The 25,631-nt window shown below is 36.7% G+C and overlaps 1 protein-coding gene across 16 annotated transcripts in view; it reads right to left on the bottom strand.

Annotated features, from left to right (window-relative positions):
* Positions 1-25,631, bottom strand: part of plekha7b (pleckstrin homology domain containing, family A member 7b) — a 155,497-nt gene that overhangs the window by 81,707 nt on the left and 48,159 nt on the right. Inside the window, exons 1-2 of one of the 16 annotated variants that reach the window (XR_007972598.1) lie at positions 3,119-3,407; positions 1,088-1,175 (exon numbers count right to left, since the gene is read on the bottom strand). The exons of the other annotated variants lie outside the window; for them this stretch is intronic. The gene's annotated coding sequence lies outside the window, so the exon portion shown is untranslated. Of the gene's footprint in view, positions 1-1,087; positions 1,176-3,118; positions 3,408-25,631 lie in introns of those variants that run through there. 16 annotated transcript variants of the gene reach the window in all.

Raw genomic sequence — 25,631 nt, 5'->3', positions numbered from 1 at the left:
AGTCCACTATGCCACCACCACTCCATGACTGTTTTCAATACAAATAAATGTTAGCAATTCACAATTAAATACATTTTGCTGTGTGGAGCATAAACACAAAAGCAAAATATAACTTGCAAAAGTGTGGCTTAGGGTACATTTTTATCAGTTGATCTTAGTGTAAAAATAATCGGTGATCCTATCGGCCTCAGATTTCCTGACCGGAGTGGCTGTATGAGAGCTTTAAACCACAAATGCTGCTTCACTGCTTCCTGTCTAACAACACCCCTTAAACAATTGCCTCATAGACTTCCATTGTAAGTCAAAATTATTTTCCATGGTAATCGACAGCATGCCACAGATGCTGTCAGTAGAGTACATTTCACCCAGACATGCCTTTCACGCACGGCCTCTCATGGAGTATTGCTTTACTAATGAGGTATATCTGAATATTATGGGACATTAAGAGGAAACATCTTATTTTCTCTGGGGTAATTTCATGTCTGTCATGCAGACCACAAAACAACAACATTACTTACCAGAACAGTAGATTATCAGAGAGGTAGTAACACTCTAGGTCAAAGCCTACAGCAAATCCAAGTAGACCAGAAGTGCAGAGCAGACTATGCAAAAAACAGGCATATCTCCAGATTTACTCTAGCTTTCTTCCAAAAGCATCATGCACTTTGCTAAACTGCAATGGCCTTATACAATAGTTGTGTTATTTTCCACTGTTCATTAGGAATCTGCATTCATTGGGTCTTTTGTTTCCATCGTATTACTTCCGAACTACTTGCCATGGAATTCTCTGCATTAGCATTGGTGGATAAACAACAAGGCAAACAGTAGTGCTATTTGTTTTGCGATGATGCAGATCTGAGGGAAGGCACCCTATGACATTATTATAAATTAACTCTCATCTCTGTTAGATTGCTGCATTTTCCTAACTTCTGGTGACAAGAAAAATGCACATGATTTATCTAAATTTATATCTATTTAAAACTGTGAGGTCAAAGTGATTGCAGATGTAAAAAGATAGTGTCGTGATTATGACATAAGACTGTCCTGTGTCATGTGCACACCATGTTCAACTACTGTAGAAGCTTACCTTTAAAAGGATAGTTCACCCAAAAATGATAATTCTGTTGTATTTCTTCACCCTCATGTTGTTCCAAACCCATTTGACTTTCTTTCTTCTGTGGAATACAAAAGTCAGGCAGAATGTTAGGGACTGACAGCCTCGGCCATTGCTCACTTTTATTGTATGGAAACAAGAGCAGCATCAACATTCTTTAAAATTTGTCCTCTAGTGTACCACGTAACAAAGAAAATCAAATAGATTTGGAACAAAACTCTCTCTCTCTCTCTCTCTCTCTCTCTCTCATCTCTCTATATATATATAAAAAATCTCTCTCTATATATATGTTTCATTTGAGTAAATGATGACTGAATTTTCATTTTCGAATGAATTAACCCTTTAATGTAACTCTTTCACTTATTAAGGCCTGTCACATATCCACTCAAATTAATATTTTATTAAACAGCCTGTTTTTCTTGATTATACTACAGCAGAAGTATAAGGATAGTAAAAATATTTATTTAAGCTATCCTCAAATTGGAAATGTGCTTAAGACTTTAAATATGTGTATAAATATGTTATTTTAATTCTATGCTATGCTTTGACAAACAAAGTTACACGTAACATATACGTCCAGCATTATACACACAACAAGCATGCCAACATGTAACATCTAGTAAATAAAGCTTTGTTGTGGGGAAGTCTCACCTCTCCACTCTCATTTTACTATGAGAACACCTAACTGTGAGATGAACATATAATTTTAGTGTCTCTTTAGAGCATTGCAATATAAACAACAACCTTAAGGAACCTGTCAACGTAAGATGCGAACACTAGGTGTTTGCATAAAGGATGCGTGAGAAAAATGTCACCATCAGCTGAGTGCTTGTGCACTGAATGCGTGGGTCCCGATTTTCTAACTGAAAGCCAAATATGTCTGCAATAATGGAAATACTAGTGGATATACTGGGTCCACAAGGTGGTAACATTCACATTTGAGCTGTTGCTGTTACGAAGAAGCGCTAGGAGATGTAATCGCCCCAAGGAGAAAAATTTGGAAAAAACAACAGTGGATGTGCAAGTCAAGAGGATATGTGTGAGTAGGTCTGGAGATACCTGCATTTGTATAACTCCAGTCTGAAGGAATATAAAGACATCTCTATGGGTCTAAACTTCTGAAAATAACAGTCCAGTCTCTCATAGCAGTCGTAGAGTGCATACACCAGCAGCCTGTGTATGCATGCACAGTCAAATGAAGAATACTTTGAAAGGCTAGCATTTGTTGAAATTGTTTGTTTTTCTAATTGTCTGCATTTTCAAAAGATGGTCCTGGTGCACTAATTTAACGCCTAGTTATGCTTAGCTATGTACATAATAGTAATGTCTATGCAGAATCCTCTATAAGCAATCACTCTAAAAAAAACTTCCCATTTTAAATGTCAAATCAAAATACATTATCACAAGGCATTATCAAGGGGTCTTTAAGTATTCAAATGTGGTACAAAATGCCTGATTAACCAAATGTCATTCCCCACCCAACAGCAACACAAAAATAGCAATAACAAAAATAGCAGCACTTAGAAACCAGAATTCTAGCTTTGATCAGCAACACCCACTGAAAAGCCAGTTCCATTTTTCTTTATTTTTTCTACTCCATATTTTTAAGGCAGAGCCTTTTTTCTCAGCTGTAAAATTCCTCCCATAAGCAAGCAGGCTCAAACAGAGTTATTAGGTTGTTTTTTATAAGATTCACATTCTTGTTCAGTCCAAAGGTCAGCTCTACCAAATTTCACAGCAAACAACAAGCTCATGATTAATTCCTTATCAGATGTACCAAACTAAGACCTATTAGCATCACAGTTCACAAGGCAGCAGTACCATGCCATTCTTAACTACCCGAGAACCTTAATCTTGTAAAAATACCTCATCACTTCAAGTGTGCTATAAGTAGGCCATTCTACTCCACTTAAAGTTTCAAACGTCCAGTTTTAACCTTGCATTCAACTCTGTTTCTCTTTTATCTGCTGCTCTGCTGAGCATTCTGCCCTAAAGCTGTCTCACCTGTTAGAGTGCAGTAGATTATCTATGTCCTGCTTGGCTCATTCCATGAATGGGACTTGTCCTCTGAACGGTGGGAGATGAAAAGTTGATATCCTGCTGAAGTGATGAGAGTCTGCAACCAAAGATCTTCAATCTGCAAGAGTTCTCCTAGGAATGGCCTGCCAGAAGTTTCACTCACAGCAAAGTATTTGATGGCCGATCAGAGATCAAACACTTTCATGACCAGAGCAGCGATCAGCTCAGCTACACAGCTTATCAGATCTACCCTTTTTTCTCTAACTTTCCCTCCCTCTGTTTCTCTCTCTCTCTCTCTCTCTCTCTCTCTCTCTCTCTCTCTCTCTCTCTCTCTCCCTATAGCTCCCACCCTCTTTATCTCCTGCCAAACTTCAGCCCATTAATGAGGACGTCAGTGGGCAGACACTACAATAGGGAGGTGTTTCTGTCCCAAAATAAATATTTCCCTATCTGATGTTCATAAGCCAGCATCAACATGGCCAGGGTACTTTTTTGCCACACCTGCTAAAGCCGGTAGAATAGAGAACATTTTACTTCCATAAATAGGTCTTACCTCCGTTCACCACTACCAGCGAATAGTTGCAAACTCTGGCAAACATTGGCGGCGAATCAAGTTTGCTGCCTTTACGTAAGGGCGGCCATGAAACCGTATTTGGCACAATTTTCATTTAAAAAAAATTATCTATATTTTTCTAACTATGTCAATTATATTAGCACAAGATAAGCTAGTCCCTGTTGACACTGCACCAAAAACCTAAAGAACCAACATGATTTTGTACCTCAAATGTTCTTGTTTTTTTGTTTTTTTGGCGGGAAATATTTTACATATGAACTCCACTTGAATTTTGAGCTAAAAAAAATAAACCTCTGATGATAAATTATTCACTATGTTAAAATTTGCAGATGCAAATGTTTCTTTAGTAGATGTTACAAGTAAATATAACTGTAGATGTTTTGATTTGATTCGCTCAAGTCGCTCACACAATTCAATTTAAACCAGGTAATGCAGTTCTTAATAAAGTTTCCAGCCATCTAGCAAGTAGCTATTTTTAATTGAATACTGTTACATGTAAATCAAATTTATACATGTATTAGGCACTTTGCAAGACACTAACTAAAGTAGGTGCACTCCCAAAAAAAAACAAAATTTTAATTGTATTGTCACAGTTTCCTGGCAAAGCACACAGCTAAACGTGAGCCTCCTGTGCAAAATGACAGACATTTGGAGGGAAAAACGCTGATGGTTGTGTAGTCAAGTTTGACGCCACAGTGAAATGTTATTTGAGTGTTCTTCTGCTCTCCTTATTTTCACCATATATGACAGCATACAGAGGAATGTGTCTGCCCCCTGTTACCCACAACTTTGCTCAAAACAATGTACATCCCAAAGCACCTGAGTCTCTCAGACAGCTTATTTTCAACATTTCAAGTATTTTCCAGCCAGTGAGCTGTAAAGAGCAGTGATTGAGCTCTGAAGAGATAAAGAGATAAAAACATGAGCTATGCAGACCAGGAAAGAAGGTGTTATTTGCACATCACCCAAGCAAATATTGAACTTGAAACCCACAAAAAGTTTAAATTCTACAAAACAGATGCTATTATCTGTTTTCGGCCAAAAGAGAAAATTTTAACATAAACTGTTACTTTAAAATCCAGTAACAGAGTCACAGAAATTGATAAATAATAGTGTATAATGTGAAAAGATGTAAACGGCAGCTGAAGTTTAAAGATATATTTACGGTAAAAAGGTTGTGCTTACAACTGAGACAGGTACACCTATGTACAGTATATGTGCGTGCGCAACAGCGCAAAAACACTCAGTGAAGTTTATGGAAGCACCTTGTGGTAAAAATGTCAAACGCAAATGCACACTCTGTTAGTATTTCCAATTTGCATTTCCAAGTTGCCTATTTAAGTCCACATTCCCAGAAGTGATGAAGCGATCCCTCTCTTTGTTTTTAGCACTTAATAAAGTGCATTTTTCCGTGCTTCAACAGAGGATGTGAGGCTGTTCTCTTTCTACTTGTATAATATACTGTATATTCTTGAGCCATTCCAATGTTGCTTTATATATATATATATATATATATATATATATATATATATATATATATATATATATATATATATATACAGGTGAAACTCGAAAAATTAGAATATCGTGCAAAAGTTCATTCATTTCAGTAATTCAACTTAAAAGGTGAAACTAATATATTATATAGATTCATTACAAGCAAAGTAAGATATTTCAAGCCTTTATTTGATATAATTTTGATGATTATGGCTTACAGCTTATGAAAACCCCAAATTCAGAATCTCAGAAAATTAGAATATTGTGAAAAGGTTCAGTATTGTAGGCTCAAAGTGTCACACTCTAATCAGCTAAACACCTGCAAAGGGTTCCTGAGCCTTTAAATGGTCTCTCAGTCTGGTTCAGTTGAATTCACAATCATGGGGAAGACTGCTGACCTGACAGTTGTGCAGAAAACCATCATTGACACCCTCCACAAGGAGGGAAAGCCTCAAAAGGTAATTGCAAAAGAAGTTGGATGTTCTCAAAGTGCTGTATCAAAGCACATTAATAGAAAGTTAAGTGGAAGGGAAAAGTGTGGAAGAAAAAGTTGCACAAGCAGCAGGGATGACCGTAGCCTGGAGAGGATTGTCAGGAAAAGGCCATTCAAATGTGTGGGGAGCTTCACAAGGAGTGGACTGAGGCTGGAGTTACTGCATCAAGAGCCACCACACACAGACGGGTCCTGGACATGGGCTTCAAATGTCAAACATCTTACCTGGGCTAAAGAAAAAAAGAACTGGTCTGTTGCTCAGTGGTCCAAAGTCCTCTTTTCTGATGAGAGCAAATTTTGCATCTCATTTGGAAACCAAGGTCCCAGAGTCTGGAGAAAGAGAGGAGAGGCACACAATCCAAGATGCTTGAAGTCCAGTGTGAAGTTTCCACAGTCTGTGTTGGTTTGGGGAGCCATGTCATCGGCTGGTGTTGGTCCACTGTGCTTTATTAAGTCCAGAGTCAACGCAGCCATCTACCAGGACATTTTAGAGCACTTCATGCTTCCTTCAGCAGACAAGCTTTATGGAGATGCTGACTTCATTTTCCAGCAGGACTTGGCACCTGCCCACACTGCCAAAAGAACCAAAACCTGGTTCAATGACCATGGTATTACTGTGCTTGATTGGCCAGCAAACTCGCCTGACCTGAACCCCATAGAGAATCTATGGGGCATTGCCAAGAGAAAGATGAGAGACATGAGACCAAACAATGCAGAAGAGCTGAAGGCTGCTATTGAAGCATCTTGGTCTTCCATAACACCTCAGCAGTGCCACAGGCTGATAGCATCCATGCCACGCCGCATTGAGGCAGTAATTAATGCAAAAGGGGCCCAAACCAAGTACTGAGTACATATGCATGATTATACTTTTCAGAGGGCCGACATTTCTGTATTTAAAATCTTTTTTTATTGATTTCATGTAATATTCTAATTTTCTGAGATTCTGAATTTGGGGTTTTCATAAGCTGCAAGCCATAATCATCAAAATTATATCAAATAAAGGCTTGAAATATCTTACTTTGCTTGTAATGAGTCTATATAATATATTAGTTTCACCTTTTAAGTTGAATTACTGAAATGAATGAACTTTTGCACGATATTCTAATTTTTCGAGTTTCACCTGTATATATATATATATATATATATATATATATATATATATATATATATACAGTGCCTTGCAAAAGTATTCAGACTCCTGACCAATTCTCTAATTTTAACGAATTACAAATGGTATACTGAAATTTCATTCTGATTGATATTTTATTTTAAAACACTGAAACTCAAAATCAGTTATTGTAAGGTGACATTGTTTTTTTGGGGGAAATATTTTTATGAAAAACAAAAAACTGAAATATGGATAAGTATTCAACCACCACACATTAATATTTGGTCGAGCAACCTTTTGCTGCAATAACTGCTTTAAGTCTTTTGGGATACATATGTAACAGCTTTGCACACAAAGTGGTTTTGGCCCCTTCTTCTTGGCAGATTTGCTCCAAGTTGTTCAGGTTGGTTGGGTGATGCTTGTGGACTGCAATTTTCAAATAGTGCCACAGATTCTCAATAGGATTGAGATCAGGACTTTTACTGGGAAACTGTAGGACATTTATCTTTTTGTTCTTGAGCCACTCCAATGTTGCTTTGGCCTTGTGTTTGGGATCATTGTCATGCTGAAAGGTGAATTTCCTCCCAAGCTTCAGTTTTTTAGCAGCCTGAAGCAGGTTCTCTTGCAGTATTTCCTATATTTTGCTCCATCCATTCTTCCTTCAATTCTAACAAGATGCCCAGTCCCTGCTGATGAGAAGCATCCCCACAGCATGATGCTGCCACCACCATACTTCACTGTAGGGATGGTGTGTCTTGAGGCATAGGAAGTGTTAGGTTTGCACCACACATAGCGCTTTGAGTTTTGGACAAAAAGCTCTTGGTCTCATGTGACCACAAAACCTTCTCCCACATCGCAGCTGGGTCACTCACATGCTTTCTGGCAAGCTCCAGACGTGCTTTCAGATGGTAAATTTTGAGTAAAGCTTATTTTTTGCCACCCTTCCATACAGGCCACAGTTATGAAGTGCTCTTGATATGGTTGACTGGTGCACCATTACTCCACTCCGAGCCACTGAACTCTGGAGCTCCTTCAAAGTGATTGTTGGCCTCTCTCTGACTTCACTCACAAGTCTCCTTTTTGTTAGAGCACTGTGTTTAGAGGGATGGTCTATTCTTGGCAGTGCCTGGGTGGTATGGTGCAGCTTCCACTTCCTGATTATTGATCCAACTGTGAACACTGGAATATCCAAATATTTGGATATTATTTTGTACCTTTCCCTAATCTATACAGTTTTATTACTTTATCTCAAACTTCTATGGAATGCACTTTGGTCTTCATTTTCCATCAGATTCACAGCCTGACCAATGATCCTTCAGCAATGGGTTTTTTTATCCAGAAAATGGGATTGCAACTTTAATGATTCACAGGTGGAAGCCAATGGTAAAGTGTCCTCATTAGGGCAATTTCTTTCATCGGTGTAAACTGGAAGCTTCCACAGCACAGGTGTTGAATATTTATGCAAGTGAGATATTTATTTTATATCTATCTATCTATCTATCTATATATATATATATATATATATATATATATATATATATATATATATATATACACACACACACACACATATATCTATCTATCTATATATATATATATATACATTTGTTGGTATAAAAACATAATCTTGTTTCGGCCAAGAATTTTCATTTCGGTGCATCATTAGTTTCATTCTATATGTAAGTGCTGCAAATGATCTCAGGCCATCTGTATCGTCATGCGTATCATATAGTGATGTTGTTGCTGATACCCAGCCCTAGAATTCAGCCTGAACTTGTGAAAATTATGAAAACTGTGAAACGTTTCGGATCGCAAAATGCTCAGGGGGACCCGTTGGACCCATCAAGAATTGCTAAAATCACTTACAACACCTTTAACCTTAATAACCTCATCTGTTATTCTAGTTTTAAAAAAACAAAACCAATGTCCCTACCCTAAGTCCAACACCTAAACCTAACCGATAGTGTCATAAAAGCAAATGTGAGATGAAAAACGCAATAGCTAAGGTAACTACGTCATCCGTACCTCGCCTGCTTTACTGCATCCAAAGTTCAACGCTCTATCAGTTGAGCTAACATGCAACTAAGTCAAATTGGAATAACCTTGTAAATGTAGTTTGTTATGTAATGCAAGTGTTAAAATGTATATTTTAAATTATGAGAAAAGTAATATGTAAAAGTCACGTAAAACAGTTTCATTGTCATAAAATATCATTGTGTGAATAACGGAGTGAAAAATATGTGTTTAAATATTGCTGCTTTACTCATGATTTGTGTAAAAGTAAATAGCCTCTAGTATTTTTTTCACCAGAAAACTCCTGCGATACGTACAACGAGCCACGTACAACTAATTTCACTGAAATGTAGTTAGTTATAGAAACGTGATTCTATGAGACCAGGTTGCATGTATTGGAAAACTGGAGAATAGCCTGCATGCTTCTGCGATGATAAACTCTGCCAGCAACTGCTACAGCCAGTCTTTCTACAAATCATCACAATAACCAAATATTTCTCTAAAAAATATAAATCTAGACTGCAAAAAATTATTTAAGACGAACCACTGAAAATGTACACATAAACTTATTGCACTTAAAGCTGAAGTGAGTAATTTCCACACCTCAAATGACACCCAACAGAACTGCAAAAATAAGCAATGTTTTCAAACAGCTTACCCAAATACTTGCCACATCTGTCATTGGTCGAACAAACAAATAGTCTGGCCGGTTTTAAAGTCAATTAAAATTTGGTATGGTAGCACAAGGATTAAATTCTCTCTTGAATTAATTTAATCTGCTTGTATAATTCTCAATTGTAACTCGCTGTGGATAAAAGTGTCTACTAAATGAAGAAATGTAAATGTAAGAGGAAAGACTGAGACAGAAAAGATCAATTCTAAGAGAAAAGCACTGTGGGATATGGTTGCTCAGCTTTGCAGTATTTACTTTAATTATTCAGAAAAGAAACTCTTCAATTACAATATCTTTTTTTCAATCCAGCTTCACTGTTTGATTTATAAAAAAAAATAATTGTGTATTCAGAGTTACTTTACAGAGTTCAAAATAGGTCCTTTTACTCAAAGCAAGAAAATTATCTATTTTATAAGGGCAATGCAATATATGCCTATACTATATATAAACAGCAAATATGCATGATAAAACAGTGCATACAAAACAATAATAAAAAAAAAAGTATATTCTTTCATTATTTTTTTCACCATCATGTCAATGATTTTCACATGATTTTCTTTCTTCCATTTCTTAATAATACTACTACTATAATTAACATTACTCCAACATTAATAAAAAAAAAAAAAAAGCTTCCTTTTGTGTTTTAGGGAAGAGAGAACATCATACGAGTTTGTAGTGACAGTTGTAGTGGTTAAATAATGACAGAATTGTCTTTTTGGGTAAACTAATCCTTTTTTCAATTATTTATTTTCTCCCCAATTTGGAATGCCCAATTCCCAATGTGCTCTTAAGTCCTCGTGGTGGCATAGTGACTCGCCTCGTCTCGGCCGAGGATGAATCTCAGTTGCCTCCGTGTCCGAGACCATAAATCCGCATATCTCATCATGTGGCTAGTTAAGCGCATTACCGCAGCGACGTAGCACGTGTGGAGGCTTCACGCTATTCTCCGTGGCATCCATGCACAACTCACAACGCGCCCCACTGTGAGTGAGAACCACACATTATAGTGACCACGAGGAGGTTACGCCATGTTACTCTACCCTCCCTAGCTACCGGGCCAATATAGTTGCTTAGGAGACCTGGTTGGAGTCACTCAGTACACCCTGGATTTGAACTTGTGACTTCAGGGGTGTTAGTCAGAACTTCTTCCTTCCTTTAAACAATCTCTCTTTGACTGTTTTGATCTCAACCACAAACAGGGACTGCTCTCTTCCTTTCAGTGTAGAGCACATATGCCCATGTACACTGAACATCCTTTTCATTAACAGCCCACAATGCTGAGTAACATCATGATCCTGGCCCCACATGAGTGGGGCATCTCTCCAAGTGGTACATAAAAGTTTGCTTCAGGGGACTTCCATTCTGGCGCAAGAAAGTAACTCTTCAACCCTTTCTAACTTGAGCTTCTTTGTTACAAAAGACAGTTTTCCAATATAAGGACACTTGGCACATAAAAGACCACACAGGAACAAAATTAGCCTTTCAGAGGAAGGAACAACAGTCCTGAGTCCTGGTACTGGGGTTTCAGACTTTGAAAAACATTGACAGAGTCCATCCTGTTCATTAAACAGAACTTTTCAAAAGATAGTCCCCCAGCTGAAGGTCCTGCAGCAGCTCAGCACTGAGGAGCACTCCACCAGAAAGCTAATTAGCACAGAGAGAAAGGACAAGGGTCCTGTAACAAGCAAATGGGAGATTTAGGTGAACACAAAAACAAATACACTTGTCTGCCCCGCCTGGTTGCTCACAGTTTCATATGTACCCAGTCCAACGAGCAGGGTGATGGACTGACTAGGATGTAGTATACAAGCCTTGAGTCTAAAGGGATTCATTACAAGAAACAAATGTGGAGTAGGGATGGCAATCGGAAAAAGGCATGTAACAATTCCGGTTTCGATTCCGATTGCTCTTAATGATTCTGATTGCTTAACAGTCCATTAGCAACTCCTACTTTTGAGAAAGAAACAAGAATAGTAAGAATTTACGGCCTTCAGAAGTCTGTTGTCAATAATGAGATCATTTCAGATTTCAACAGTGCACATATTACAAATCAGAGTTAAATAAAATTCAATTCTTGCAAAATACTTTTTAATTACATTTCAAATACTTTTTAGAGGCATAAATGCAATCTAATAATTGGTCCAAACAATATATAAAAAATGCAATACTTATAACATTTAATTCATTCGCTTTTTTACATAAAATTCCAATGATTACAACAAAACTCTATGTGTTGGCACATCCTTAACCCAACCTGGTCTCGTAGAATCACGTTAGTATGCCTAAATGTTTGCATTTTTTTTTTTTTACATGGCTTATTGTATGTATAACAGCAGTTTCCTGGTGGAATAAACACTAAAGGGGCTACAACAACTTTTGTTAAATTTTACACAAGATTATCAGTTCATAAACACTTAATTTTTCCTTAAACAATGCTAACTTATGACATCCAAACTCTTTTATAATAGTGCATGTGGCAGGGCGGAGGGCGGGGCCGGGTCGTGATCCTACACACACATGACGTACATGTCCGCTAACGATCTCTCTCCCCCGCACGACACCCTGCAATCGACCTTTATACCTCGAAGGCTTGATTAGCCTAATACGGGACCGGGTGTGTAGGATCACGACCCGGCCCCGCCCTCCGCCCTGCCACAGTGCATGACTTGGGATTGAGTTTAACGTTTGCATTGCATAACTAAATTTACAAGTTTGTTCAAGTGTGATGAAATTTCTTGGTAGCTCAACTGATAGAGCATTTTACTTGTGATACATAAGACCTGTGTACAAGTCCTGAAGAGCAGAGTTGAAGTGTGTGCCGAAAGTATTATAGAAGCACCACGTTTTTTTCATGTCACATTTGATTTTATGACACTATCGGTTAGGTTTAGGGAAGGGAGGTCAGTTTAGTTGATTTTATAAATTATACAGCATTAACTTTAAAAATCATATCAGATTGGGAGATTATATAGCTCACTTTCAGCACCACAGAGTGGGTGTTTCCCTTCAGAATTGCTGTGATAAGTGTAATGAACCACATAATATTATTTTGCAAAAATGTTGCCACCGTCAATTTTCAAGAGATCATGCTGTAAATATCATACTTCTAATTAATGAGAGAGAGAAAAAAAACACAAGTTTTTGTTGATGACAGTTAATGTCAGATGAAACTGATAAAACAGAAAAGTGCTTTACTCCAAAACAGAGCATTGCCATGACAACATTTGCACAGATTAAGATTTCTCCTTTGATTTCAAATCTGCCTGGAGGAGAAACTTGGAAAAGTCTTTAAAGTTTGAGAAAAGCTAACAAAACAAAGTTGAAGAAGTTGAACCCAAGGTCCTGAAACAGATTGCTCCCTCCTTTTTAAGACATGGCTAGGCCTGGTCAGCACTTCTGTTAGGTATTTTTATGGCCTAATATTAACAAGCCAATCAAACACATTGTCATTAGTTGGCAAAAAGCCTTAGTTACTGATCAACACTGCGCAATGCAAATCCCCTTTTGTCCATATACTGGGATCTTCATGATGGCCTGAGGGAAAAGAGTAGTCTCTAGAATTACGGCAGCATCAGCACTTCCGTCACTTCATTGGCACAAAATTAGTCACTGTTAAATATTTATAAGAAACTATTTCAAGCAATTTATCAAAGAAATAGCTGTTTATGGCCACCCAGATAGTCAGAATGAAATAAATTTCAAAGGCACTCAGCGGATCAATAGAGACAGCAATTATCTACTGTATGGAGAAAAAAGTTCTGGAACAAAGGAGAATGAAGGATCAATCACTAGTTTTGCAAAATAAGGGAAACAATTTGTGAATACGCCCAAACCTGCTTCATCTAAATCAGTAGCACTGATCTGCGGTTCTATGTTGAACGGAGGACAGGGGTGATGGCACAAATTACACAATAATTGTGGATCAAACTTTAAATAGTGCTTAATTGAACACAAAATAAAAGTTAAACCCTTTCTAAAATATCACAAAATACCCAAGATGACATAAATACAAACTTTTTGCATTGGTTTACCATTTCCGTTATTGCACCATATAGGTTGTACAACAATAACATGTACTCAATGGCTAAAAATATTTTCCAGATTGTCAGATTCAGTTAATATTGCTGAACTCCAATATTCAACATGACTAAATATCACTAAAAAGCTAGACAATATTTAAATATAAGGTAACACCTTACAAGTGAGATGGCAGCGAGCCTGATCATTTGCCACTGACCACATGATATTGATGAAACAACTAATGTTATCAGAAGAGCAGGGGCCCCGAATAAACCCTACCTGATCTATATGTATAGCCAGAAACCTAACTCTGCAGTTAGCCAGAATTTTTGACAACATTTTTACATCTAGCTGGATCAGGGAAATTGGATGGAAACTCTTACGCTCACTTGGATCTTTGTCCTTTGTAAGAATCAGTCTGATCGTCACGGTGTCATGGTGTGTAGATGTTTACTTATCAATGTAATTACTCCCCTGCTCTTACATGAGCTAGCACTAAAGAAAGCACATCCATCAGATATCTTCCCAAATTTTCTATACTTCATTATATCATATTTCTTACATTTAAGAAAATAAATATCCTTCCTTCTTTTATGGGTTGCCCTAACCTATTCAAATTCCATGTGGAGATAGACAGTCCTCGCTAATTAACATTTGACCTTTTGACATATGAGAAAAATAGATTGTGTCAAAAATAAAAATAAAGACAACATTCCAACATTGGTGCAACAATCAACCCCTGAACATCCCCCAGGACAAAAAAAAATGGAAAAAAGAAAAACATGCACATTAATCCCACAAACAACAGTGCCAACTGCCGTCCATCCCTCTAAACTCAAATAGTCCATGTACACCTACGAGAGCCCCCGTGACAACTTTGCCATTGGACTGCTAAAGTCTGGTGCTTCTATACCAATTTTGTGAGACAGAATTACATGACAGAAAATTATCCTATAAAACAAACTCCAGACAATAGGTGGAATAAGCACAAAGAACGTATAGGTTCATCCACATAACTTTCCTGAAGTTGTGTTCCTCCACAAAACAAGTTCCAGCCTATGTCTTGCAAGAAATATTCTTGTAAATGGTCTTCCAACGTTTCCCAGACGAGCTACAAGTCAGTCTTGGTTGCTAGCGGGTTAGCAGCTAATTCCCTCGATCCGTTTCTCGACATCCCCCACTCTTGTAACCAACTCAGTGAATCAAGTCTCCATGGCAGTGATCGATCAACGTATTACAGCAAGACCCTCCAAGTCAGCAATGACCTTTGTCAGCATTGAATTCTTTTACATATTGTCTTCATAGAACAGTTATGGAACAGGTTCTATCGAATCTCACCGGTTTATTACACAAAAGTATTAAAACTAGAAAAGTGCACAGAGCTCGCCGTTCACGTGTCCGAACCTCGCATGGCGCCACGCGACTCCCCAACTGAAGACCTTTTTTAATAGTTTTAAATCTTTTAAATTTTTAAAGGCATTATATATATGTATGAGATTAATCAGCTATATCTACAACATAAATATTAGTACTAAATCTGCAATGAAGCAAATGCACAACGGAGCTTTACTTTAGAGTCCTGTCTTTCATGTTGTTTGTTGACACGTTATCATGAATAAACTTTCCTGTGCATGAGTTTGTGAAGGAAATACGGGATTGTAGCTTAACTCGGGAATAGATGGACATGTAGTTGATACACCAAATCTGCAATTAGTCCTTTAGTGTGCACATGAACACAACCGAATACAAAAAACTATGCTGAGTTGTTAGGTGAGCGCTTGGCTTGCATGCTAAATGCGTATCCCACGTTGTGAATATGCTGTTGCCATAATACGCTATGTAGCGCAAAATCAAGAAGTCTCAAAAACGGAAAAATAATAGGATGAAGAATCTACAACACAGTTCTAATGATCTAATACTTTACTAAACTTAGTAAATTACAGTATGTCAGGAATTTTAATAGGAATTAAGTTTTCGCAAGGTCTTTTACGTAAGTTGATATATTTACGTCACGTGCATACGGCCACTCTACTACCACATTGGGACGGTTGTCACAGTGATGATAGCAGCTCTACTCTCTACTCTCAGCTCCACTTCTGAAAAGCTGATGCAGTTTAGCTAGCTGCTCACATCTCATAGCAGCAGTATTACATTAGCAAAAACATCATGTAGCTTTTATAGCCATGCCAACACATATGGTGAGTTGGGGCCTAATTACAGGAGTTGTGCCCATTACAAAGAAACAGAATGAGCTCTGTACATGCGCTGCTTTCATTTGAAATTCTGAGAGAAACACCTATGAGACAGGCAGAAAATATCAATAAAAACACAAACCATAAATTCTGACAATTAACCAAACAGACATAAACAGACAGATGCAATTTGTAGTCTACTTGTAGTGCTTCAGCATCTGCAGTACCTGCAGGATAGGAGTGACGAGCCCAGAAACTGCAGCATAACAGCATACAGCATTCAATCTGCACTGTGAAAACATATCTTGAGTTCTTGAATTTTATCAGAATAGCCAACCTAATATGTGTATTTGTCAATCTTCTAACCATTATACAGACTACTGCTGATATTACTGATAAAACCACCTGCCTACCAACATTAACCATCCACTTTATCAGCAATATTGGTTCCAAAAGCATTTTTCCTATATATATTTTTTCCAAATGGTTTAAAAAATTTTTTTTTTTAATTAAAACGTTCTAAGCCATGAACCAAACCAACCAGCTCTAGGGTCAATCATAACAGTATTTGTAAAAATGGACAAAAATACAAAGGTACAAGACTGAGTACTTAACGTCTCTCACAAGGGCATGAACTACAATAAGGTATTGTGAACTGCCTAATTGAATTAAAAACTATGGAAAAATATAAAAATGTTGATTTCAGTGGGTGATTATAAGTATAGAAACAATGTATTTATTTAATTTATTGCAAAATATTCAGATTTATACAAATATCTAAGTAGTTTGAAAGTGTAGGGAGACCAACTCGATTACATCATCCACAGTGCTTCATTGAAGTGGGCAGTTGCTGATGAGCTCTTTTGCTGCACTTTGTTTGCTGCAACTGTCTGATTGGTGGATCTTGCTTCACAGGTAATGTAGTTCTTCACTGGGATTTAAAAATAATAAAAACATTAAATAATGCAGACTGATGGCTTCAACAGAAGTATATACCATAAACTAAGACTTTCTGTCTTTAAAGGTTAAGAAGTTAGTGTTAAAAATAAGTTTGGCTACAGAGCAAATGAATGGGATTTTTAGTTCCAGAACCAGACTATTGTGCTCTATCGTGGTGATTATCCAATAAATTACATGCCATTCCAAATATTTAAATATGCTTTCTAGCCTCATCCCATTTCCACACATTGCTGCCCCAATTACCAGCAGCTCTGAATCTCTCTAGGACAGTTATTAACCAACACAGGTCTGATAGAAACACAAATAAAAACACTTGCACAAGAACAAACATCTCTTCTGATTTCTCAGACAGAGCAGCACCACTTAGAAAGTTAAAACTCATTTCAGACTGGTGCAATTGAATTCACATAATAAGATGCTTGATAGTGGACTGTTTGCAGGTTTGGAATTGAGAGATTGCGGTGTTCAGAGATCTGGGGTAGCTAACCAATAATGACAGAGTGCTTGGGACCCATTTTTGTCGCAGTAATAAGCAGGCGTGCAGTCTGAAATTAGAAACATAGATACTGATTATAAAGCTTCAGTATCAATTCACAGTCGCTTCTTTAAAGAAACACAACAAAATCTAATTCTATTAAAACATAAAACACTGAAGTCCATTTTTCTTTGTAAATAGCACTGTCCTATTTAAAGATTTAAGGCCCCCTATGTCTTTTTCAATAGTCTAAGAGCATAAGTAACTTGAGCATAAGCATTGGCATTAACCAAAGAATTATTCCCATATGAAACTCAGGTATTCAACAGAAATCAGATGCATTTAATAAACATGGCTCAGCAATATGAGTACACCTAAGAATGCAATTAGGCACAAAAAAAAAAATAAAATAAATTGTATTCATTATTTACCTCAAAATACCTTGATATTGTATTCAATATCAAGTCCAAAGAGAAATATAAATGTGTATATATATACACATTTATATATATATATATATATATATATATATATATATATATATATATATATATATATATATATATATATATATTCATATACTAAATATGTAGCTACATTTTTCATGTATATTTTATTTTATGGTGGGGCAGTGAAAATGTAGTAGGGCAAGAAAAAAATCTGAACTACTTGCCCGAGCAGGCTGGCAGAAAAAAATAAATCTTATAGCTTAGCACTGCATCCCATCAAAGGATTCAGCTTGGCTCTCCAAATCCTGACATATCAGTGTAGAGAAAATGCCCAGGGTAGCCAAACTGAATGAAGCCATCACAGAAAAGAACAGCAGCTGAGACACAAATTACACACTACACTACATGCAATGTTCTGTTGTAATTTGGCCAAATACAGAATAAATATGCACTAACCACAATGTATTAAGAGACCTTTCCACATGTGATCCATCATTGCTGTTTCTGAGGTAACAGGAGTGAGAACATTAACTGATCTAAGGTGATTGATTACTCAAAGGCAGGGCCTCAGATGCAGAGAGACGTGTAATTTTCCATTTTGGCAGAGCGTTTACCTGCCTTAGTATTCTCATATGGTAGTGACCCACCAGTGACCTGTGAGTTTAGCTGTAAAAATTCCACATGAGATTTAAACTGAGATTTAATATGGCAATACAATATTTCTGACCGTGTGAGTGAAAATGAAACCATGAGATGAGACACTACATTGTCAGCAATGCAGTATTGATGGATATATTGCTGTGACAGTTGTTATTTGGGTATAAACATGTTCCAATGTCCTCCATACAGTCAGCATCAGAATATCCGCATCAAGGACACAGTTTCAGTCTGCAGGAATGCACAGTCATACAGGAAATACAAATTCCTCTCAGGTCTGTCAGCTGTCATCTGCTCATCCAGAGAGCACACAGAGAATGCTAACAGCCTACTTTAACCTTACACTCCAACTCATATTAGATGTTCTGTTTTAACCAGGGCTGAGATTTAATGTGTTAATTTAATGTGATTAATTACTAAGGCATGTCAATCGATTAACATTTTTTTATCAAATTAATGATGACATGGTGTGCCGATTAATTAATCGCAATTATTCACATATATAAATATTTGCTAAGAAAGCCCCTCAAATAACAATACTTCAATAATGAAATCATTTTAAATATTAACTTTAAGTAATTACAAATAATAATAAAAAATATACATAAATACACTACCGGTCAAAACTTTTGAAACACTTGAATGAAATGTCTCATGATCTTAAAAATCTTTTGATCTGAAGGCATATGCTTAACTGTTTGAAATTAGTTTTGTAGACAAAAATATAATTGTGCCACCATATACATATATTTCATTATAAAACAAACATTTTTATAATCAAAAATATATAATTTATAATAAAAAACAATTTTTGAAATTGATGACTTGGACCAAATAATAAAGAAAAGAAGCCAATAAGTGCCCAACACAGATGGGAACTCCTTAAATATTGTTTAAAAAGCATCCCAGGGTGATACCTCAAGAAGTTGTCAAGAGTACATGTCTGCAAATTCTAGGCAAAGGGTGACTACTTTGAAGGTATTAAAATATAACACAGTTTTGATTTATTTGGGATTTTGTTTAGTCAAAACATAATTCCCACAGTTCCATTTATGTTATTCCATAGTTTTGATGAGTTTACTATTATTCTAAAATGTGAAGAAGAAAAAAATCTATATTTTTAAGAGGTCTTTTCTAAGGATCCGCCAATGTACACCTGCTTTTGAAGTGTCTCACTTTGGTTGTGTCGTATCATAAATCTAACATTTTTAGGTCTATGTATCAAGTTAAACATAGTTTAATACTTTGAAAAACAGTTCTTGAGATCCCTAAGTTTGAAAAAACTTTAACTTAAAGCCCCATCTGGAAGCTCCATAATAGCTTAATGAGTTAACTTTAACTTTTTGAATAGCCTAGTCAGGAAATTGTTTTTGCTAAAGCAGACAGCATCTCTAAACTAATTTAATATAAGAGCAAATATTTATTATTGATTTACTGTATCTTCAATGCAATTCAAGCTGATTAACTAGGGCCCTATGATTTCCAATATGCAGAAAAACACGAACGGAATCAAGGAATCCAGTCTTAATAATGGAATTAACTATTAAATGTGGAATGTCACAGAGTTTGACATATGTGTGTATGTATAAATGCTCCATTAATCAATTAAAATCAAAATATGTCCTAGTGTGATGATTAAACCACAAAAGGCTGAGATTTAATTAAATAAATAAAACTGATTGTGCTGCGTGCTTCAAAGGGATTATGTGAAGCTGGCCATTCACATATCTAAAAAAATATGAAATAAAATAATTGTTTATTGGGTGTTGTTTTAATACACTTATAGCATATACTTTTTTTTCAAAGTCACTTTGAAGTATGTTCAGCAAGACTATTTTTGGTTACTTTTTTTGCAAGTGTGTCATACATTTATTTCACGTGATAGTGGTTTTTGGGACATGTACCATCATAATACCATTGTATTTTTGATAGTACCTTGGATAACCATGTATACCATAGTACATGTATTTCAGTACCATGACAGCATTTCAGTACAATAGTACCACCACTGTATATTTGTAAAGAAAGATTCTGCATTGTAAACCCTTGTGCATTGAAGACCTTTCCATTAAGTTTCTTTACAGATGTCCATTTCTAAATTCTTAACACTGCAGGCAATATTAATAATAAAAAATAAAAAACAAATAATGGGAAACTGAGCAGACATTTATTTTTAAACTATGTTCAGAGGCTAGCTCTATAGGGAAAATGAAAGTAACCTAACTCAAGGACAAAATTAAAGTACCCTTATCCTAAGGAAGAACATAATTCCTCAGTAAATCCTTAGGTTAGATGAAGGCACAAAATTATCTGTTTTCTATCACTTCTGACATCTTGTAATCTCACAGAAGCTCTTTGCTTCTGATAAGCACTCTGAGCAGTTTTCAGCTCATCTCCTTAGATTAGAAATGTTCCGTTTTTAACTATTTCTCAGGACACTTTGTAGTTAAGGTTTAGACAGCCGATGGCTTCATTTCAGCCAAACATTTAGCTGCATTTATCACTAATGGTCCTCTTCCAAATGTAAGCAGATTTGTCACAATATAAGGCTCTCCACTGCAATAAAACAGATTTACAGCAGGCAGAGTATACTGGTAACAGAGCCAGCTTTCATTTGTGCCATTTGTAATGATAGAGTATCTATGATAACACAAGCAATAAGAGTATTTTAAATGAAAAATAACATTTTTAAAAAGGTTTTCATCTAGAGAAGCCAAAAAATTATGGACCTCTTATATGTGGCTTTCAAAGCTAAAGTGTCCATTTTCTGTGCAACTAGCATTATCTAATGTCACTGCAAAAATAATCAGAGTTCCCCCAATGTTCCATTGGTTCTGGAAGAAAAAAAAAATTGTCCCGCCCCAAGCGTTATTAGTCAACAACCTGGATGGGTTTTGATAGCACCACTTACAGAGCCACTTACAAATGGGGTTCTCATAATTAACACTGCATATTAAGCTGGAATACGAGAAACTATTTTAAAATGCACACATCAGTAATAGTACGAGTTTTTACATTCTAACAAGTAATCGGCCATTACACTTCATTGTACAGTAGGAGTAATGATGGCCTACACAACCAATTCTCTTGTGAAAGAAGAAAATAATCCTGGTTTTGAAAGAAAAGCTGTACTTGGATAAAATTCTTAACTATAAAATGTAACAACCACTGTTATAATCACAATAATGAATAGATAGAATTCCCTTTGCAGAAAAAGAGGCTGATTGTTTATTTTTAATGCAAATATACAAGTCTCAAAGAAAAAAGGAATGACGAACTAATGGCAGCTCATTGTTCAACCTGCAGTATGTAATTCTGAGTCCTGTACATGAGCGGAATTTGCTTTCTAGCCAAATGCTCATCTTGTTTCTCAGGATTTTTTATTTTTATTTTTTCAAGTTATATTTTTGCCATTTTTACATTTCTTAGATAGTAAAGAGGAAAGGGAGACAGGAAATTAGAAAAAGGGGAACTGGATCGGGATTTAGCGGTTATTCATATGATCTCAGGTGAGACAATGTTTTCCTATGGCTGGCCAAAGGAAATGACCTGCATGTAAGTGCACTATAAAGTGTGCCTTTCATCATACAACACACACACATATATATACAAACATTAACTGCATATGTTTGAATTTGGATTATCTGTTTCATCTCTGGACTAAATCTGGGTGGGGTGGGGGTGGAGGGGATGGGGTCTAACATAATTCTGACAGAAATCATTAGTCACAACAGCTGTTGACTTTCAGAATCTTAACTAAGTCTAGAAAAATCCTTGTTATAGTCATAGATAATAAAGACATTTTCCTGCAGCAATTTCCACTAGACATAAAGGCCAGCAAAATCCATTACATATAAGAAACTGTAGCTCATTCTTAAGCCCCAGAATCCATGCTCACTGCACTGGACAATAAATAATCACTGAGTTCAAATGGAACTGGCATTAACAAGTCAATTAAAAAAATCAATACACTGCCAACTCATACTAAATTCCCAGAGCCACAGGACTCTCACAGTATCAGACACACTTTTGCTATGATATTAAAATGACCATATATGGTCATTGAAACTTTTTACAGAGTCAGGTTTGTGGAACCAGAATCTAGATTTTTCTTATTTATCATTATAAAACAGTTAGTTCCGATTCTGTAATCTGACTGGGCAAGCGCCATTACAAGAGTGCTGACATTTTGTATAACAGCACTGGGACACTGTTTGAAAGTAGACAGGCTGTCAAGATTCTGTGTTGCTTAACAACATGCAAGGGTTGATCCTGCTTTGCGTTGTTTGGATCCATTTTCATGAGTGGAAAAAATAGCCTAATTGAAAAATAGGCATATCGTGTCTAAAAAGTAGCGGTGGCAGTAGCGGTTCTAGCTTGTTTGGCACCCTGGACAAAACCTGCTTCAACATGCCCCCAAAGTTGTTGAATTGGCGTGTGCCGCCACCTCGTGCCACCCTGGGCAACCAAACCTAAATCCGCCACTGCATGGTGGGATGCTCTGAGAACAAGGCGAAAAAGACATCCGTTTGTTTCTTGTGGCTTTGTGCCTATGGCCAAATCACAGCCGTGATGATATTCAGCACAACAGCACTCTTTCTACTGTGTTATTACTTATTTAACAAACAATCAGCATATAGAGGAAGTAGTAGCAGTTTCTGAATAATCAAGAATTAACACTTATGGAGAGGGCCTGGGTAGCTTAGAGAGTATTGACGCTGACTACCACCCCTTGAGTCGCAAGTTCTCCAGTGACTCCAGCCAGGTCTCCTAAGCAACCAAATTGGCATGGGGTAACCTCCTGGTGGTCGCTTTAATGTGTGGTTCTTGCTCTCGGTGGGGCAAGTAGCGAGAGCATGGATGCCGAAAAGAATAGCCTGAGGCTCCACACACGCTACATCTCCGCGGTAATGCGCTCAACAAGCCACGTGATAAGATGCGCAGATTGACGTTTTCAGGCGCGGAGGCAACTGAGATTTTTCCTCCGTCACCCGGATTGAGGCAAGTCACTACGCCAACATGAGGACTTAGAGTGCATTGGAAATTGGTATTTCAAATTGGGGAGAAAAGGGGAGAAAATAAAATAAAAAAGAATTAACACTTATGGTATAGTGCAAGGTTCACTGCACCTACATGGACTAAAGAGCAGCAGTCTTGAGACTACAGATGAGTACGCCAGAGTTGAGTTGTAAAACAGACACAAACACTATTTAACAAGCCCTGCATGTGTTATTTTCTTCTGGTAAAGAAAGACAAATAGAAAGACTCAGCTGTCTAATGTCAGATTGATTGTGCACGTCAGTGAGAGCACCAGAGGCTTCATTGTGTACCCGCCAAACCTCTAATGGATACAGAAAACAAGGGACTACCCATCCGTGGTGGCAGGTCATTTATTTTATCTTATTTATTATTTAGACCTACTTTTTTACTTTACCCATAATAAAAAAAAAGTCTGCTGCAGTTTTACACTATGTTAGATGCACTTTTTATATCAGTAGGCTCGTGAAATATAAATATAAACAAAAAATAACTTTCTTTCAAAAAAAAAATTATATATATATATATATATATATATATATATATATATATATATAGCGAATAGGATTTGTTTTCCTCCACAAAAAAACTATGTACACAGTACATGACACGTTGCCAGCTGTATCTACACTCACCTAGAACTTTATTAGGAACACCTGTACACCTACTTATTCATTTGATTATCTAATCAGCCAATCATGTGGCAGCAATGCACTGCATAAAATCATGCAAATATGGGTCAGGAGCTTCAGTTAATGTTCACATCAACCATCACAATAGGGAAAATTGGTGGCATGATTGTTGGTGCCAGACAGGCTGGTTTGACTGGTATAACTGCTGATCTCCTTGGATTTTCATGCACAACAGACACTATAGTCTCTAGAGTTTACTCAGAATGGTGCCAAAAACAAAAAACATACAATCAGCGGCAGTTCTGTGGACAGAAACACATTGTTGATGAAAAAGGTCAACGGAGAATGGCCAGACAGGTTTGAGCTGACAGAAAGGCTACAATAACTCAGATAACCACTCTGTACATTTGTAGTGTGCAGAATAGCATCTAAGAATGCAAACACATCGAACCTTGTGGCGAATGGGTTACGACAGCAGAAGACCATATTGGGAACTATTTTTAGGACCATACTGTTCCTAATAAAGTTCTAGGTGAGTGTATATAGTCATGTAACATTGTTATTGATGCATAACAATAATGCTTGAAATTGCTTCACTGTTTATCATAAACAATCTGTCACTTTCTCAATCTCAGGTGTAGAAAAGTTAGAGAGAAGAAACAAGTAACATTGAAAACAAGATGTGAAACACACAACCTTACTTAGTTACAGCTGCTAGCTTTTGTCCTTTTGCCACCTCACAGTTAATGCTGTCATAGACAAAACACTGAGTTCTATGTACACGAATCCAGTTATGGAACTGATAGTTTGCTTTTTAAGCATTTATATGTATGAGCCTTGTACAAAACACAGACTGTAATCTGCTCAGACTAAAAACAGCAACATAGATCAGATAAGGACAGCGACAATGTAGAAAGGTCACAGAGAATAATTTTTTAGCTGAATGGGGTCTGAATGGTACAATGTAATTGTTTACTGCAAGCTTTGTAACACTTCCTGCAGGTACAATAACATCTCATATATCCACATGATACTATGAATATCAGGCATACTGTCTTTAACCAAATACACAAGTTTAGCGATGTCCATATTTGGAAAACAAAAACAATTCATAAATTAAACGATCTAAAATTCGAATCATGCAAAATGTTTTCTGTTCGGTTTGTTATAGGGTGTGGGGTAGGTTAAGTTTATAGTAAGTCTATGGTATGTCCCCATTTTGATAACTGAGCAAACATGTGTATAGATTAGGGATGTGCCAGGGTTGTCAACTAATCGACTAGACGTCTAGCAACTGACTACACAATTAAAGGTGTTGCCTACTAACATTAATATTTTTAATGAGAGACGCAATTCTCAAATTAATTAAATGCAGCTTCTTAGAGAGCATTTTTGCGTGACGATAACTTGCTGTGCTTAACAGTGAATAACAGTCAGCACAGTAAAACCCTCTACAAAAAGTTTTATCTCTTTAAAGCATTAGGTTTAGTCTTTTTATGCGGTGTTGTTACAGCAAAGCACTGCATGAACAATACATTTCAAGATGATCCCTGTCAAGATGTTAAAGGTGCCGTAAGCGATTTGTTTCATGTAAAACGTATGCAAAACATTTTTCTACTCCTTGAAAGATATTAATGAAATAAGTGTCATGAGATTTCTCACTGGTCTCTGTGATAGCTCTAGACTCTGTAAACAGCAAACAAAAATGTGTCCGCGGA

This window comes from Xyrauchen texanus, chromosome 2 (assembly GCF_025860055.1).
Source record: "Xyrauchen texanus isolate HMW12.3.18 chromosome 2, RBS_HiC_50CHRs, whole genome shotgun sequence".
NCBI lineage: Eukaryota > Metazoa > Chordata > Actinopteri > Cypriniformes > Catostomidae > Xyrauchen > Xyrauchen texanus.
This window is presented reverse-complemented; position numbering and strand designations above follow the sequence as displayed.